Raw genomic sequence first — 17,862 nt, 5'->3', positions numbered from 1 at the left:
TTTTTTTTAACAACTTAAGGTTAGTACTCTACCCTTTGAAAACTTATCATCACTACATGATGTATCTTGATTTGTGTTTCTCATGTGCGTGTAATACCCTTTTTGTGAAGTTATGATATATAGATATGTGTGTATTAATGTGTTCAAATTCAAATTTTCTTGTAAAAAACTTGTATCGGTGTAATAAATTGATAATGAAATAGGAAAAAGTTGTAAAAAAAGACTAAAGTTTTGATACATTACGCGACGTGTAGAGCAAAGAGGACGTGACACATAAGTGAGGCGAGAAACGTGTTACGTAAAAGGAATAGTGACAACATCGTACTTTTGTGAAACACAACACAGATGGTAAGGGCACGAAGCGAAAGAAAGTATATTATTATTAGCTTTTAGGAACGACTTTTAGTGACAAAAGTAACAACATCTTGAATTAGCACTGAATGTGGCACATACGGAGTGTAGTATGCTACAACATATTAAAACAGAGACTCGACATTAGTCTGTCATTTCAATTCATACTCTTAAAACACGCACACAAATGTGTGATTACACCTACTAATAACATACTGATAACAAGTGTCATTTCAAGGTTTAATCCTTCAAATCATCCAATTAAGGTAAAGCTATCCCCAATTTCTAATCCTAGCTATGTTATACTTTGGGAACTTGGAGATATTGGTGAAATCCTGAGTGTAATCCAAAAATTTAGGGATGAAATCTTGTTTATGGTATTGTAATAGCTCTAGTTCATTAATATGTGTGTATATGAGTTAGATGATGGATTGAAAAGGGACGATGATAACCCCTAACATGATAAATTATTTAGTGATGGAATTAACTCCACAACTTAATGACTTAAGTTGTTTAGAGTGGCTTAAAGTGAAAAATTACTTTAGTAGATGAAGGTATTAAGTCATATGGAATAATTGGACAAGATTTTGTATAAATGGGTTGTACCTTATCCGTAAGTTGTAACTATACATTCCAAAAATATTTTGTTAATGAATTAAGTCACAAATATGACTTAAATTTGGAATATAATTGAAACACAGGAGTGAAAAATCATAAATGGGTTAATAAGAAGAGTTTGACTATTATTTGTAAGGTGGAATGTGATATATATATATATATATATATATATATATATATATATATATATATATATATATATATATATATATATATATATATATATATATATATATATATATATATATATATATATATATATATATATATATATATAGGGTGAGGTTTAATAGAGAACCATAATTAACTAAGGAACCAATTTTTTTTTTCAACTTTTAGAACTTATTTTTTATAAAAAAAAAAAAACTAAAAATACAGAAATTCATAACTTTTTATCATTTTTCCAATGATATAAAATTCATTTTTTTTACGTTAAATTCACAATGTGAATCTTTGAAAATTCACAACGTGATACGGTGAATCCGAAAAATATTTTTCACATTCACAATATTAATATATGAATCTAGATATTTTTAGATTTTTTTTATAAAGAATAAACTCTAGAAATTGAAAAAAAGATTTGGTTCCTTGAAGAACCAATAATTACGGTTCTCTATTGAACTTTTCCATATATATATATATATATATATATATATATATATATATATATATATATATATATATATAGAGAGAGAGAGAGAGAGAGAGAGAGAGAGAGAGAGAGAGAGATATGATAGTTCATGTGAGAACACCAAATATATATATATATATATATATATATATATATATATATATATATATATAGAGAGAGAGAGAGAGAGAGAGAGAGAGATATGATAGTTCATGTGAGAACACCAAATAAAATGAGAACCTAAGAACAAATCTGGAGTTTAGAATAAAATATTTGACGATTAAGACTGATCAATATTTTTTTTAGTAATTCCATAAAGAATATCATTAAAACTTTAATTAATAATTATATAAAGGTAAAAGGGTAATTACAATATGCGATAATCTTGGAAATAAGAGAAAATCTAGGAAATATTAAATTTTGGATTTTAAAATTAAAAAATTTTGAGATTTTGAAATTTAAAAATCACATAGTTTTGAAATGTCAAGTTGCAACTTGAATATTTACCGTTGTCTTCATACTAGAATATGTATTATATACTAAGGCCCCATTTGATATGCGTCTGACCGAGTTAAGTCAGACGTTTTTGGCTGATTCGGTCAGTAAAATATGTTTGATTATCCAACTTTGGCCATCTGACTCGGTAAGAAGTATCTGACTGAGAAAGGAGTTGGGAGGAGGCTGACTGAGAAAGAAAGTAAGACTTTACAATAATACCCTTAACCTTGGATAAAAACAAGTGAAACAGGAGGTTACAAGAATTGAATTCGGGTCCCCCTTATAAATATAATGATGTTTACCAGGAAGCTAAATGGTTTTTTGTGTTTTAATCTCTAAAATAATATATTTAATGTCTATTATGCTGGAAGTTTTTGTATACATTATTATTATTATTATTATTATTATTATTATTATTATTATTATTATTATTATTATTGTTATTATTATTATTATTATTATTATTATTATTATTATTATTATTATAAAGAGCATCAGGGTAAAATGATCATTTTGCATCAGTCAGTACATTCACTCAGATGTACAATCAAACAGCATAGTTTCTTACTCACTCAGAACTTATTACTCAGACAGACCTTTCTCAATCAGCACTTTCTCAGTCAGCAACTATCAAACGACCCCTAAATAAATCTTAATTAATAATGTAGATTCATAATAAAATATATAAATATATAAAAGCATTCGTATTAGTAGGGATGAACAGTTTGTCCCAAATCCCGATTCCGTACCGATACCGTATCGGAACCGGTACCGAACCGTACCGAATTTAAAAATACGGGATGATACTTGTTACTCCAAATACATGAAATTCGGGAATCTGTACCGCCGGTACCGGTACTAGTACCGAGTACCGGTACCATTCCCGGTATTCAGGAATAACTTTCGATCAAATTCGGTATTCGGAAAATCAGAAACGAGATGGGTCGGTACCGGTTCCGTCCCATGCTCATTCCTACATATTAGGATTAATGACATATGAGATTCTTTATTGAATAATGACATAACCATAAATTTATATATACAAAAGTCATAAGCAAATAATCCAAAATATGAATCTATACAAAAAAAAAAGAATGCAATGACAATAAATATACATAAGTTCTATATACATAACTAATTATCTTCTATTCTTCTATTCTTGATCCTGAATATTTTTTTTCTTGTTCTTGACTAGTATTCTCTCGTTGGGTTCTTTGAAGCTGTAGTTTATCCGGAACCACTCAGTGATATGTATTCATGGTAGAATATAAACATTATCAGTAAATTATATATGAATAACTAATTATCAAACAATATTCATGCTAGAAGGACAATAAAAGCTATAAAATAAATAAAAAATAACTAAATATTATGACCGAAGTCGTAATAGAATAAACACATTTATTAATCACTATGTAGATATAGAGCCGTGGAAACAAATACTGCACACATTCATCTTAGCATATTACAACCAAACCCCGTATCATTTCAATAACCATAGTGAAGATTAGTCATTGTACATCTAATACTAATTGTTGAAGTTTATATGAAAATATAAACAAATAACGATATATTCATTGTACAGTTAGCAAACTTAATAAAGTTATAAAATATACAGATTCATATATGAAAATATAATTGTTAGAAATTCATATGAAAATATCATCAAACACATTCATTTTAAAATGTAAAAGCTCATATAACCATTATGTATTTCAATAGCCCCATATAAAATTTATAATTTGTATATAATTATGTAATTAACATAAATTGTTTAAATTCATATGAAAATATACATGGAGCACGATAAATTCTTTGTACATTTGACTTAATACACATATTATTATGTTACCAAGTTCAATTAAATATATCATTTTTGTTTACATCATCAAAAAGAAATCATTTTCTATGGTAACTAGTAAATTAACCACATTTAAAGGGAGCTGAATAACAAATCATTAAAGAAAAAAATTAAACAAACCAATCAAAATTCTATTTAAAAGAGGAAAGACATAGATCTAAAAATTGATTTCAGTTCAAGATCAGAAGAGAAAAGGTTTAACCTAGAGATAGATTCAAAAATGATGAAGTCGATTTATGACCTCAATCTCCATATCCACATCCGTGAGGCCATAAACCACAATCAGCATGTAATGAGGGCATCAACTTACAGGCGATGTCGGTGAGAACATAAGGTAACATTAGTGTTCAATTTCCGACATATCCAGACTCAACGAAATCGAATGTGTGTGAACCTTCTTTTGCAGGCGGCAAGCAAAGGGGAAGCCGAGTAGAGGAGACGTTACTTAAAGGTGACATTGAGAGCGGGGACAAGTGGTGGCATTCGCAGGTGGCCGTTCAACGTCACCTCCTTCAATTAATCGATGGTGGCGTATCCTAATAAGATCGGTCGTGTAAATAGGTAATAAGAGCAAATGTTGTAGGGTATTTTGTGTAGATATATGATGATTCAAAGGAGATGATTTTTAGGAGATAGATTTTAAATTTCCAAAATTATAGGTATTTTATATTTATTACAAAATTAATACCAGATGTAAAACACCCAAAATATCCTTAGATTTTTATTATAATTGATTAATTAAATAAAATGATTGGTGGAAAAGTGTTCTCACGTACGTTCTCACTTTAAATAATGTTTCACATGATCTTATATATATATATATATATATATATATATATGTGTGTGTGTGTGTGTGTGTGTGTGTGTGTGTGTAACATCCGAATTTTCAGGTATAGTAATCATTTATTCATTTTGAGAATTATGAGCAACTCGATGAGTTAGTGCTATAACTCGTCGAGTAGAGTCGTGTTTGGCCATGTGGGATTAGTGACCTACTCGACGAGTTCGAGAGTTGACTCGCCGAGTAGACGTTGTAAGGTGAAACCCGAAATCCCTGGGTTTGGGGCCTATGTAAGGGCACTTATAGCCTCATTTTCGGCTCACCGGCTGCTTAACCTTACTATGTGAAACCCAAAATGAGTGTAGTGAGCTAAGAGAGTCTCCATGCTAATCTTGAAGGATTTTTGTGCATATTTTTAGAAGGAAGAGGAGTTGTTCATCAAGGAACAAGAAGGAGCTGTTGGGGTTCAGGCCATTTCGTCTAGAGCTTTAAGTGGAAGGTAAAAAGTCAGAACCTTTTCCCTTTATTTGGTTAGATCTCATGGGTTTGAGAAATTAGGGTTTTCATCACATCTTATTTGGGACTTTGAGCATGCTAAGTTATCTTGAGGTTTAAACCTCAGATCTGGACCTTGTGAGGTCCCTAGAGTCCAAAGGTCCCAACTTTATTCATCCATGTGAGGATTATGGTGTCTAACACCTTGAGAGGACATGTATTGGTTGACTGAAGAAAAGCCACCATGCATGAGTGTAAAAATTGAAGCTTTACGTGACAATCAAGACCTGGGATGCTAGATCTGGTGTTTGGAGTGATAGATCTGCCTTAAAACGTATGAAAGAGAAATTAGATCGAAGGGACTCGCTGAGTCCATGAACTGACTCAGCGAGTCGGTTAGGGTTTGTCCCGATGAGCTGGACCATGCGATAGCTCGGCGAGGTAGGGGTTAACTCGACGAGCTGAGTTGGACCTTCATGAGACTTCTGAGGAACAAGTGGACTCGACGAGTCACATGAGTGCACTCGGCGAGTTAGGTCAAACTTGGACTGTTGACTCGAGTTTGACTTCTGTTGGCTTTAGGGTTTGGTCAACATGAATAATGGAGACCATGGAGGGGTAAAATGGTCTTTTACCCATTCCAAGAGTTAGAGAGAAAGAGAGAACAACCTTTGGTGTATTCAAGTATGAGTAGAGTATTAATTAGATATAATTATCCTATGTGTTAGGCGTAGGCTAGTTCAAGATTCCCGAGTACGAGACTTTCACTTACTAGCTTACGAGGTGAGTCTTCTCACTATACTTTACCTAAAGTGGTACTTTTATGTGACCGGAGGGTCTTATGTGGTTATATGGAGTATTGCGATATCCTTCATTATGTCTTTGTGATTTATGTTGTATATTATGTTAAGCCTTACAAAGTTAGGACCGGAGGGTCCCAGAGTCAGGATTGAAGGGTCCATCAGAGTTGTGGGACTGAAGGGTCCCACTAAGATACATTGACCGGAGGATCTTATAGAGTTATAGCCTCAAGTGGATAATGAGTTTCATGTGGTATTTTGGGGAACTTACTAAGCTTCATGTTTACCATGTTATGTGTTATGTGTTTCAAGTACTTCTCAGGATCTCGAGAAGGCACCGACTTGATTGTACACACATCTGAGCTGGAGATATGTTTTTATGGAGGATCCTAGATTTGTAATAAACAACTTAAAAAATGTGTTGATGAAATGGCACTTATGATTTTTGAGAAAATGCGACATGTGGTTTATTATGTTTTTAAATGAAAATTTTGGGTTGAAAATTTACGTCGCTATAAGTTGGTATCAGAGTCAGGTTTGAGGGATTTGGATGCACCTCCGGGTGTGTTTGGACTCAAACTGAGGATTTGAGAAAAATTTTCAAAAGAGATAAAATTTCAAAATAAATAAAGAGTTTAAGAGAAAACGAGTTGGAGTAGTGTGTACAATCAGCCAGGACCCGAACGATGATCTCCCAAAATACCCTTACTTTTGTGTTATGAGACATTTATAAGATATTATGCATGATAGAGAGTAGGATATGTATTTCATATTTTAGGACTAGAATGGCCTGATTTGTGATGCCTTAGCCTAGGAATTGCTACCATTTGTGATTTGCTTTGAGTATGAGCTGAGTATGAGTATTTAGCGGTGATCACCTAGAGATGGTTCTTTAGTTGAGAGCAGATCTAGGAGAAACACCTAGATGAGCATATGAGTAGTCTACTGAGAGAGTAGCCTAATAATTATGAGGGATAGAGTACTTGTGGGTTAGAATCTTAGGAGGAGGACTTGGGGTGGCTATAGGTGGGCATGGAAGGTAGTATTGGGCCCGTACTATTGAAAGCACCGATTCTGTAGGCAGTCCAAGTAAGAATCCTTAGGATACTAAGGAGCAAGTAGGGGCGAGTGATCGAGTGTGAGTATACTCGAGTGAGTCTCTAATAATTTTGTGTTGTGTTTCAGAGACATCATGGTGAGTACGCGCCATGCCCCAGAGAGCAGCGGAGTTAGCGATGATGAGATTTGCAGGATGATTCATGATGAGGTGGCCACATGCATACGAGAGGCTATTCTGGAGATCTTTGGGTCTATTAAGACCACTTTGATCGAGATGTTTGATGAGCGATATGCTACTGTTACTGAGGCGGCTGCTGCTGTAGCCACCATAGCTGTCGCTGCTACCAGGCCACAGGAGGTGACTCGTTGCTGTACCGGGAGTTCAGCAACACGAAGCCACCAGAGTTTGATGGGACTCAGGATCCGATTGTGGTGATGAGATGGATCTATGATATCAAGGGGTGTTTCTACACTTGTTCCTGTCCGGAGCACTTGAGGGTACGATTCATACTGAACCAACTTCGCTTGGGAGCGAAGGACTGGTGGAAGTTTGTGACAGCCAGTTATACTCCTGCAAAGCACACTGCAGTACCATGGGAGAGATTTAATATGATGTTCCGAGATGAGTATGTTCCCCCGGTGGAGAGGGAACAATTGGCCCATGAATTTCTGTCCCTCAAGTAGAGGACAGAGTCAGTGATAGTGATTACAAGGATGTTTCACGAGAGGGCGTTGTTCTGCCCTGAGCACGTGTCGACTGAGCAGGCACGTATGAGCTGATATTTGAGCATTATGAGGAGGGATATCCGAGAGTTCATGTAGAACTTGACTTATCAGACATTTGTTGAGCTTCAGGCAAATACTGGGAAGACGGAGATTGAGCTGGAGACTCAGGACATGGAGGAGGTAGAGTCTCAGGGGAGAGATCGGCAGCCGACACAATCACAACCGGTAGCCAAGCGGGCTAGGCCCGCTGATTCGAGATCAGGGGCCCAGAAGGGCCGCTTTTGTGGGAAGTGCGACAAGAGTCATGAGGAACCATGTCAAGTAGGATTTTGGTACAAATGTGGCAAGGAGGGGCACATGGCGATGGATTGCCCTAAGGGGTTGGCAGTTTGCTTTCACTGCAACCAGACCGGCCATCGGAAGGCCGAGTGCCCCCAGCTTCACCAGGGATCAACACAGGGATCTACACCTGCTGCTGTACGAGTTACTGAGAGTCGACCAACGAAGGTCGAGGCATCGAAGGTTCGTGGGAGAGCCTTTCAGCTGAAAATGAAGGAGGTCCGCGCAACACCAGATGTTGTGGCCGGTATGTGCTCTTTACTTATTCTATTTTGAGTTATATGGTGCTTATATTGTGTAGTTTATAGGTACTTTTCTTGTGAGTTATGTATGTACCTTGGTGTTATTCGAATCGGGTGCGAGGCGATCCTTCACGTCACTAGGTTTTAGTCATCACATCAGTATCCGATGTGAGGCGTTGAGTCGACCTCTGAGAGTTTCTGTAGCCGATGAGCATGAGGTGTTTGCTACTGATGTGATCCGGGGATGTGTGCTCGAGATATTTGGTGTTGAGTTTCCGATAGACCTAGTACCGATCACGATGGGTGATGTTTGCGTTATTGTGGGTATGGACTGGTTGAGCTGGTTCGGAGTTGTGATCGACTGCAAGCATCAGTTGGTGACCCTATGAAACCCTAGTGGGGGAGTGCTTACAGTGTATGGTGAGGGTAGCCGATGTGGGTCAACATTATGTTCGGCTGCTAAAGCGAGACAGAGTCTAAAATAGGGTTGCAGGGGCTTTGTAGTGTTCGTGATGGATACACAGGTTACTACCGAAAGACTGAGTTCTATCACTGAGGTTTCGATAGTGTGTGAGTTTCTAGATGTTTTTCCTGAGGAGTTACCGGGTGTGCCTCCTGAGAGGCAAGTGTAATTCTGGATTGATTTGGTTCCGGGAGCGACGCCTATTGCCAAGGCACCTTACCGCCTTGCACCACCAACGATGCAGGAGTTATCCTCACAGCTCCAGGAGCTGTTGGGGAAGGGTTTTATCAGACTGAGTAGCTTGATGTGGGGAGCGATGATCCTTTTTGTCAAGAAAAAGGATGGTTCACACCGGATGTGCATTGATTACCGGGAGTTGAACAAGCTGACAGTCAAGAACCATTATCCACTTCTGTCACAACTAGAAATTTTGTGTCATATAAGCTATATACTCAAGTAAAGGTTGAATCAAAAGTTTTAAAGCATGTTTGATGCCTATTATGTAACATCAAAATTTCAATCAAATACATCATACAAGTACTACACATAGTCGTCAAACAATTGGAAACCCTAGAAGTTCTTGTTAAATCCATTTTTGGACTAGAACTTCCTTATTGGACCTAAGTGGACCAATAAGCTTCCAATTTGACTATTATGGGCTTAGAACCCTTAAATGGGCTCTAATTGGACCCACATCTATTTATTTCAACATTTTGGGCCATATTGGGCCTAGAATGAAATGAATTAAAAGCTTTGATCCATGATTAACTTAATCTAGCTTAATAGAGCATAAAAATCACAATTTTATCTTATAAGGCCAATGATCACCCAAACTAACTCTAATATTGGGCTTAGGGGCAAAAAGCCCAAAAACCTTTCTTCCTTTCCAAATTCTCGGCCCAAGGCCCAAACCCAAGGAAGGTTGAAGAGTTGACTTGCCATTGCCACCTCATTTTTATCTTTTGGACATCCATGCAACATATCACATATACCCATGCATACATCACCTCAAAGTCACTCTTCTTCTTCTCTCCCTCTCACTCTCGGCCGAACACAACACACACACACTCACAAAATCCATCCCATTCTCTCTAGATCACTCAAGACCAATCCTTCCTCCCCACTCCAAAAATCTCGAAAATTAGGAGCTTTCAAGAGGATCTTGCAAGTTAGTCATCATCTAAGGTAAGGTTTTGCTTGGATCTATGACTTGTATTCCTTGTTTTATCAAAATCCCTTCCTAATCCATGCAAAAATCGTGATCTTGCACTCTAGAAAACTCCATAAACTCGAAAACTTCATCAAGGAGTGCAAAGGCCAAAAATCACTTCATTTCTTCCATTCTTTCTTCAAAAACCGAATCAACACCCAAGGTGAGTTTCATACCCCCTTATTTTCGGTTTTTATAAGTTTTTGTGGGGGAGAATACAAGCAAAGGTGTAGATCCATCATTATGTGTATGTTGTGGTTGATTTCTATGCTTATATGTAGGTTTTGTATGATTTTGATGCTAGATCTAGTTATGAAATGCTAAAAACCGAGATATGTATTTCATTATAGCATCAAATATACTACTACATGCAAAGTATACTAAGAAAAATAGCCAAATGGCTTGACAACACTTAATTTGGGCTAAAAACTCATTTTTTTGACATAAAATGTTGAAAATACAAAGTTGAAGGGCCTAAAATGAAATATTTCGAAATCTGATGGGTGAGATGAGTCAAAACAGTTTACATAATGTATTTTCTGAAAACATACTATTTGGAGGGTTAAAAACATAAATTCCAAGCTTATTGGGCTAAATATGACATTTTCGGCCCAAAGAGGCCCAATATGCGAAATTTTCTAATTTGGAGGACGAAAACTGCATTTTTCTGTAAAACAGTGGACTATAAGTGTTCCAGGTACTTTTCAAAGGTTTAAAATGCTTTTCAAATTTAAAAAGGACCAAAGTTGCAAAAATTTTCCAAATTGGGCCAAAAATGTAAAAATTGCGAAAAAGAGGGGTTATAACCGAGAAAACTGCAATTTCAAGGACTTAAGCTGTTTTCTATGAAAAATATGCTGGAAAATACTTATTTCAATAATTTTTGGTGTTAAAATGTCAAGAAAATTGATTTAAGGACCAAACCGGAAAGTTTTTAAATAAAGGGGTGAAAAGGGTAAATTTTACAAATAAGGAGGGACTAAAAACAGAAAATTCTCAAGGCTAGTTCAATACATGCAATTTGACCAAATGATGGTACCACGCCTATCGACGAAATACAATACATTACAATACCAAAAGTCGTTGTCAAACGAATTGGTTCGGTCTCGAACCAATAAAAATCCGAAACTACTAACACGACGACACTACGACATTACGACATTACGATTCATAACTAATAATGATTGGGAAGTCACTATACATGCGAGTGTGCACAGACGTCTACGCACCATCTTTGGGCCCCAAAAGTGTAAAATCTTGTTTGTTGAGCCTAGCTAGCCCAATGACCTGATCTTAAGGCCCGAAGACCTCTCTCTCTTACGAAGTGTTGGGTTTTACCGATCCGACATAACGTAAAAGGACTTTCAATGGCAAACATGCTGCTGGTCCCCAAGGGTCCTTCAGTGCTGCTAGTAAAGTCTGTAACTCACGATTGCGAGTTGGGCTTCGGGCCCTTCGCAATTGCAATGGTCTTGAACGACGCGGGGAAATACCGAGGGTTTCGCACCTTCTCTTCTTCCCTCCGGTCGTGGGACTACACAAGTCCGGGAGGATTGAGTTGTGTGAAGAATTACGAGTGATGCCTAAAGGATCGCTTGTAAGGTTGTTGATTGGACGTTTTCATTAACGCACGTCACAACACTTCACCACCCACTGTATTCTCAATGCCTCCGGAGCTCAACGGTTTCCTCTAACGCAACGAAACAACGGTACACAAACTAAGTAAAGCAAAGTGATAGGAAAACGTCGGGTTTTCCTAGGGTTTTCAACAATTACAATCATGAATTACCGGTCGAATTTCACAACTCTTACGCTTACATCTATAGAATTCAAACAAGCATACTCATGGATCATCACATATTTTTGTTGGATAAGGTGTCTAAGTCCATAACTATTTCTGGTATATACTTGACCCGAGCCGACATGGTCCATTTGGGTTGCATGGCACCATGCAATTGGATAGACTAAATGAGAGAAATAACACTTGCAGATTATTAATATATTATAAGTTCTAATATATTAATAATATTATTTGATTAGTTTGATCAAGAATTAATTTAGAATTAATTAGGTGATCAAAAGATAACTAATTAAATATATGGGTTGATTATGTAAATCATCCATATCTTGTATAGTGGGCTAAAAGGCTCCATGGACCATCAAGTTGGGTTCCACCCATAGGATGCTCCATGGATGCTCCATGGGAGTTACAAACCCATGGGTCATGGAAATGAAGAGTCATGACACATTAGGGTTTAACCCTAGATGTGTCAACACTATATAAGTAACATATTCTCCACCCAAAATCGGCTACACTAAGAAATAAGAGGGCTTGGCCGATTTTGAAGAAGTGAGTATTCTCTCATAAGTTCTTCCAAGAGCATTTGGTGTTGTGTGAAGCATTTGAGGCATCACACTTGGGGTGCTAGGCTCACAAGGTTTCAAGGAACACAAACAACAACAAGGTAAGTTATTCTATCTATACTTTATGTTAAAATTGTTCCCCATGTATGCTAGATAGGAATATAACCTTGGAATTCAACTTTCCATGACAATTAGACAAACATAGATCCAAGGTTATTAGGGTTGCATGTACACTTAGGAAGTGTTAGAATGCTCAAAACCCATCAGTGGTATCAGAGCCTAGGCTTGTTTGCTCTTATTTGTGCTTAAAAGTTGAAAACAGAATCGGAAATTTTGCTGTTTGCGAATGGACTCGTTGAGTCTATAGGGGGGACTCGTCGAGTCCATGAGTATCTTCAACCAACTCGGCGAGTCAGTTTATGCACTCGGCGAGTAGGGTCGAATGAGTGCAGAATTTCGATTCAGTTGCTGGAAAATGAATTAGAAACATTACCCTAAACTGTTTTGGTAATTGAAAACTTGTTTTTGGTGGTGTAATGTCTTTGCTAATTCATTTACAACAACTAGTTATCAAAATTACAAAGTTTTATGTAATTTTTGATTATGTTCATATTCATGTTCTTGTTCTTATGATGTTTTAGATGATCATAGGAATTATTTGTAACCTATGTGGTAGATTAATTCTTGATCATAATGTGTTTTAATGGAGTCCATAACTTATCCTTAAGTTATGGAAAACCAAGAGTCACACTTGAGTTAAAAAACCATTAAGAAAAACACAAGAGTTAGAAAAATGAAGAGTCTTCATTTTATTACTCTATTAAACTCATAAGTTACAAGAAATGAAAAGTTTTGAAAGTTACAAAACTTGCCCTCAAGTTTTGGAACAAGTAAAGTTAAGTTAAAACTTTAAGTTCCAACCCCTAGAATTTTAAAAGTTAAGATTCAACCCTTATACTTATATTATGATGATTTAATAATTATATATATATGTATAAGAATAAAGTCGTCTTACCGCTAGTACGCCTCATTCATGAAGCCGGTCTATAAGGTGGATATAAGGTTGTTGCCTATAAAATGGTGACTTAATGGGTGAATATTCTCACCCACCACTTGCTTGACTGGTGGAGGGTCGTTAGCCGAACGGGTAAGACAAGGACTTATAAATTCTCATTCAAAGTATGATGAATATAATAAAGTAACTAAATGTTTATTAAATTCCAAATCTTGGTTACTTTAGGAAAAATGTGAATAAGGTGCTAATCCATGAAATTACACTTTACACTTTGTCTAAGTCGTTGGTGGAGCGTGTGTGGTTAACCGGCACACTAACTTGGACTTAACAAGGTAGGTAAAGGGTGACTTAAGGTTTATTATAGTATCGGTGGAGCGTGTGTGGTTTACCGGCACATCGATTGAGTGATAAACTTTAAGGGTACCAAGTGATTTGCATGGTTACTTCACACCTCGTTTTGTGATCCTCGGCATCCCAGTCACAAAACCTGGAGGGCACTCCCGAGATTGAAACATGCCTTTGAAAAGTTCATTGGATCTCAAAGAATCTAGGAATTTCTAAAACCAATAAAACTAAATATCTAATATTTCGGTTTTCGTGGTGGAAATTGGTGAATCGTCATTCACCTACCTTTCAAATATGGTATAGCTTAGATTACGGCATACCTCTTCTAAGTTATATTATATTGTGATTGGATCCTAGCCTTAATATTACATTTGGGTGTTTTATTAAGGACTCTCTTAAATCTAAACTAAACTTGTTCTTCTCTTTCAGATGTCTTCAAATAATGCTGCTGGCTCGAATCCTAATGGCTCCTTTACTCTTATAAGTTTGTGCGGGAAAGTCACCTTTGATGGATCCAACTTCAATAAATGGATCAGAAACATCAGGATGATTATCCGCTACGAGGACAAAGAATATGTCCTTGACAAGGAGCTTAAGGAAATTGACGAGTCCACTGCAACTCCCCAGGAGATCGCTGACTTTCATACTCATGAAAGAGATGCAACCAAGGTGGCTTGCATCATGTTGGCCACCATGACAGCTGAACTCCAAAAGTCTTATGAAGATTTCTACCCTTATGAAATGCACCAAGATTTGATGGAAAGATACCATCAAAGTGCACGACAAGAGAGGTACGAAGTCATCTGCTCCATGATAACGACCATGATGAAGGACAGAGAGTCCGTCACGAGCCACATGCAGAAAATGCAAAGGTATGTGGATCGTTTGCTGAAGCTTAATGTGAACTTCCCTGAGGAGCTTGCAATAGATATCATTTTGCACTCCTTACCATCGTGTTATGATCAATTCCGCATGACATATCACATGAAAAAGGAAGAGGTCACCCTCAGCAAACTTCAGGGAATTCTCAAGACCGCAGAAACAGGTCTTAAGGGGAAGTCGGTTGCTATCACTCCAACTCCAGACTCAACTCCGGTCTTGGCAATCGGGCAAAGTCGAGGGAGGAAGAGAAAGAGATCTTCAAAGGGTACCAAGGCTCGGACCCTTGATGGCTCTTCTTCAAGTGGAACCAAGAAAGGTTTCATTACTCCTTCTTCTGACCCAAAAGAGGCTGAATGCTTCTATTGCCATGAAAAAGCTCATTGGAAGCGGAACTGCCCAAAGTACCAGCAAGATGTGAAGGATGGGAAAGTCAAACCCAACCATGCAGGTATTTACACTATCATTTCTAATAACTCACCCCATTCGAAATCTTGGGTCCTTGATACCGGTTGCGGTATTCATATTTGTTGTGACTTGCAGGGACTAGGAAGAAGTGAGAATGTGGAGCAAGGAAGAATAAACTTAATCATGGGGAATAGGAAAGTTACACTTGTCACCAAGATTGGAGTTTATACTTTATCGCTAAGTAGTGGGTTAAATTTAGATTTGAATAAATGTTGTTATTCACCAGAAATGGAAAGAAATATTATTTCCTTTCATGCATTGTACAAACAAGGTTTCACCTTTTCGTTTGATAATGAAGTTGGTTCGATTAATGCTTTCTTTAATAATGTTCTTTATTTTAAAGCATTACCTTGTGATGGTGTGTATGAAGCTGTATCTATTGTAGATAACTTAGGAAATAATGTTTTGTGTATTGATTCTACTAATAATAATAACTTGGATAAAGCATCATTATGGCATTGTCGTCTTGGACATATAAGCAAGAAACGCATAGGCCAACTCCAAAAGGATGGAGTCTTGGAGTCGTTTGACCTAAAGTCAAATGATAGTTGCGAATCATGCTTACTTGGAAAAATGACAAAGTCACCCTTCACAGGCTCGTGTGAAAGGGGTGAAGGTTTGTTGGATCTTATACACACGGATGTGTGTGGACCATTCAAACATGCCACAAGAGATGCTAATCGTTATTATTTGACTTTTACTGATGATTACAGTAGATATGGATATGTCTACTTAATCAAGCATAAGTCAGAGACTTTCGAGAAGTTTAAGGAATTTAAACAGGAAGTCGAGAATCAATTGGGCAGGAACATTAAGATGCTTCGATTCGATCGAGGTGGTGAGTATCTTAGTTCAGAGTTCCTTGACTATCTAAAGGAATGTGGGATTGTCTCACAATTGACACCTCCCAGGACACCGCAGTTGAATGGTGTGGCTGAGAGGCGTAATCGAACCTTGTTGGACATGGTTCGTTCCATGATGAGTCGAGCTTCGCTACCAATCTCATTCTGGGGGTATGCCTTAGAGACTGCCGCCCATATCCTTAATCTAGTACCTACAAAGAAAGTTGCCAAGACTCCTCACGAGATGTGGACTGGTAAAGTACCTAAACTAGACCACATCAAGATTTGGGGTTGCGAGGCTTTCGTGAGACGCGAGACTCATGATAAGCTCGAGCCCCGAAGCGAGAGGTGTATTTTCATCGGCTACCCACAGCAATCCTTTGGTTACCTCTTCTACAGACCTAGTGATAATGTGGTCTTTGTAGCAAGAAGAGGAGTCTTTCGAGAAAGAGAGTTTATAAGCCAAGGAGACAGTGGGAGGCAAGTTGATCTTGAAGAAATTCAAGAGTCAAGTGGTGAAGGAACTTCAAACTCTAGCCCTCAACTTGAGGAGGAAACTCCTGTTGAGCCAATTGACGAATCTGTACCTCTGAGGCGTTCCACGAGAGTTAGGAGTGCACCTGAGCATTACTATGGATTCCATATTACTGCAGAAGGTGAGACACTTATTAGTGATGAGACACTAGTAAGTCAAGATGACCCTAACAGCTACGAGGAAGCCATGGCAGGCCCCGAGTCTGCTAAATGGAAAGAGGCTATGGATAGCGAGATACAATCCATGTATGACAATCAAGTTTGGAACTTGGTTGAAAATGTACCAGGTCGAAAGACTGTAGGGTGCAAATGGGTCTTCAAGAAGAAGACCGACATGGATGGTAAAGTACACACTTATAAGGCTAGACTGGTTGCAAAGGGCTTCTCTCAAATTCCTGGAGTGGATTATGATGAGACCTTTTCTCCGGTAGCCAAGATTAAGTCTATTCGGGTTCTGTTAGCCATAGCCGCATTTCATGATTATGAAATTTGGCAAATGGATGTCAAAACCGCTTTCCTTAATGGGAAGCTGGCTGAAGATGTTTACATGAGTCAGCCATAGGGTTTTGTCAGCAACGAGTACCCTAATAGAGTGTGTAAGCTTGAGAAGTCCATTTATGGATTAAAGCAAGCACCTCGCAGATGGAATCTTTGCTTTGATGAAAAGGTCAAGGAATTTGGCTTTTCTAGAAGTGAAGATGAATCTTGTGTATATGTCAAGGCTAGTGGGAGTATAGTTAGCTTTTTGGTATTGTATGTGGATGACATACTACTCATAGGAAACGACATTCCAACCCTGCAGGAAGTAAAGTCCTGGCTTGGAAAGTGTTTCGCTATGAAGGACCTTGGTGAAGCTGCCTATATTTTGGGGATAAGGATCTTGAGAGATCGGAGTAAAAGACTACTTGGACTTAGTCAAAGTACCTACTTGGAGAAGGTTCTGAAGAGATTCAGAATGCAAGACTCCAAGAAAGGAGAGTTGCCCATCCAGAGTAGCGCCAAGTTGAGTAAGACACAAAGCCCTAGCACTGAGGCTGAGATAGCAGAAATGAGTCGAGTACCTTATGCTTCGGCTGTAGGATCGATCATGTATGCTATGACGTGTACTCGACCTGATGTAGCTTTTGCTTTGAGCATGGTTAGCAGGTTTCAGGGGAATCCTGGCAAGGCACACTGGACTGCGGTAAAGAATATTCTCAAGTACCTACGAAGGACTAAGGACTGGGTCCTTACCCTCGGTGGGAGTGATGACTTGAGAGTTGTAGGGTATAGTGATGCTAGCTTCCAGACTGATAGGGATAACTTCCGCTCTCAGTCGGGCTGGGTCTTTACCCTAAATGG

This window comes from Lactuca saligna, chromosome 5 (assembly GCF_052625555.1).
Source record: "Lactuca saligna cultivar CGN05327 chromosome 5, ASM5262555v1, whole genome shotgun sequence".
Classification (NCBI taxonomy): Eukaryota; Viridiplantae; Streptophyta; class Magnoliopsida; order Asterales; family Asteraceae; genus Lactuca; species Lactuca saligna.
The sequence above is the reverse complement of the archived record's forward strand: the minus strand, read 5'-3'. Positions refer to the sequence as shown.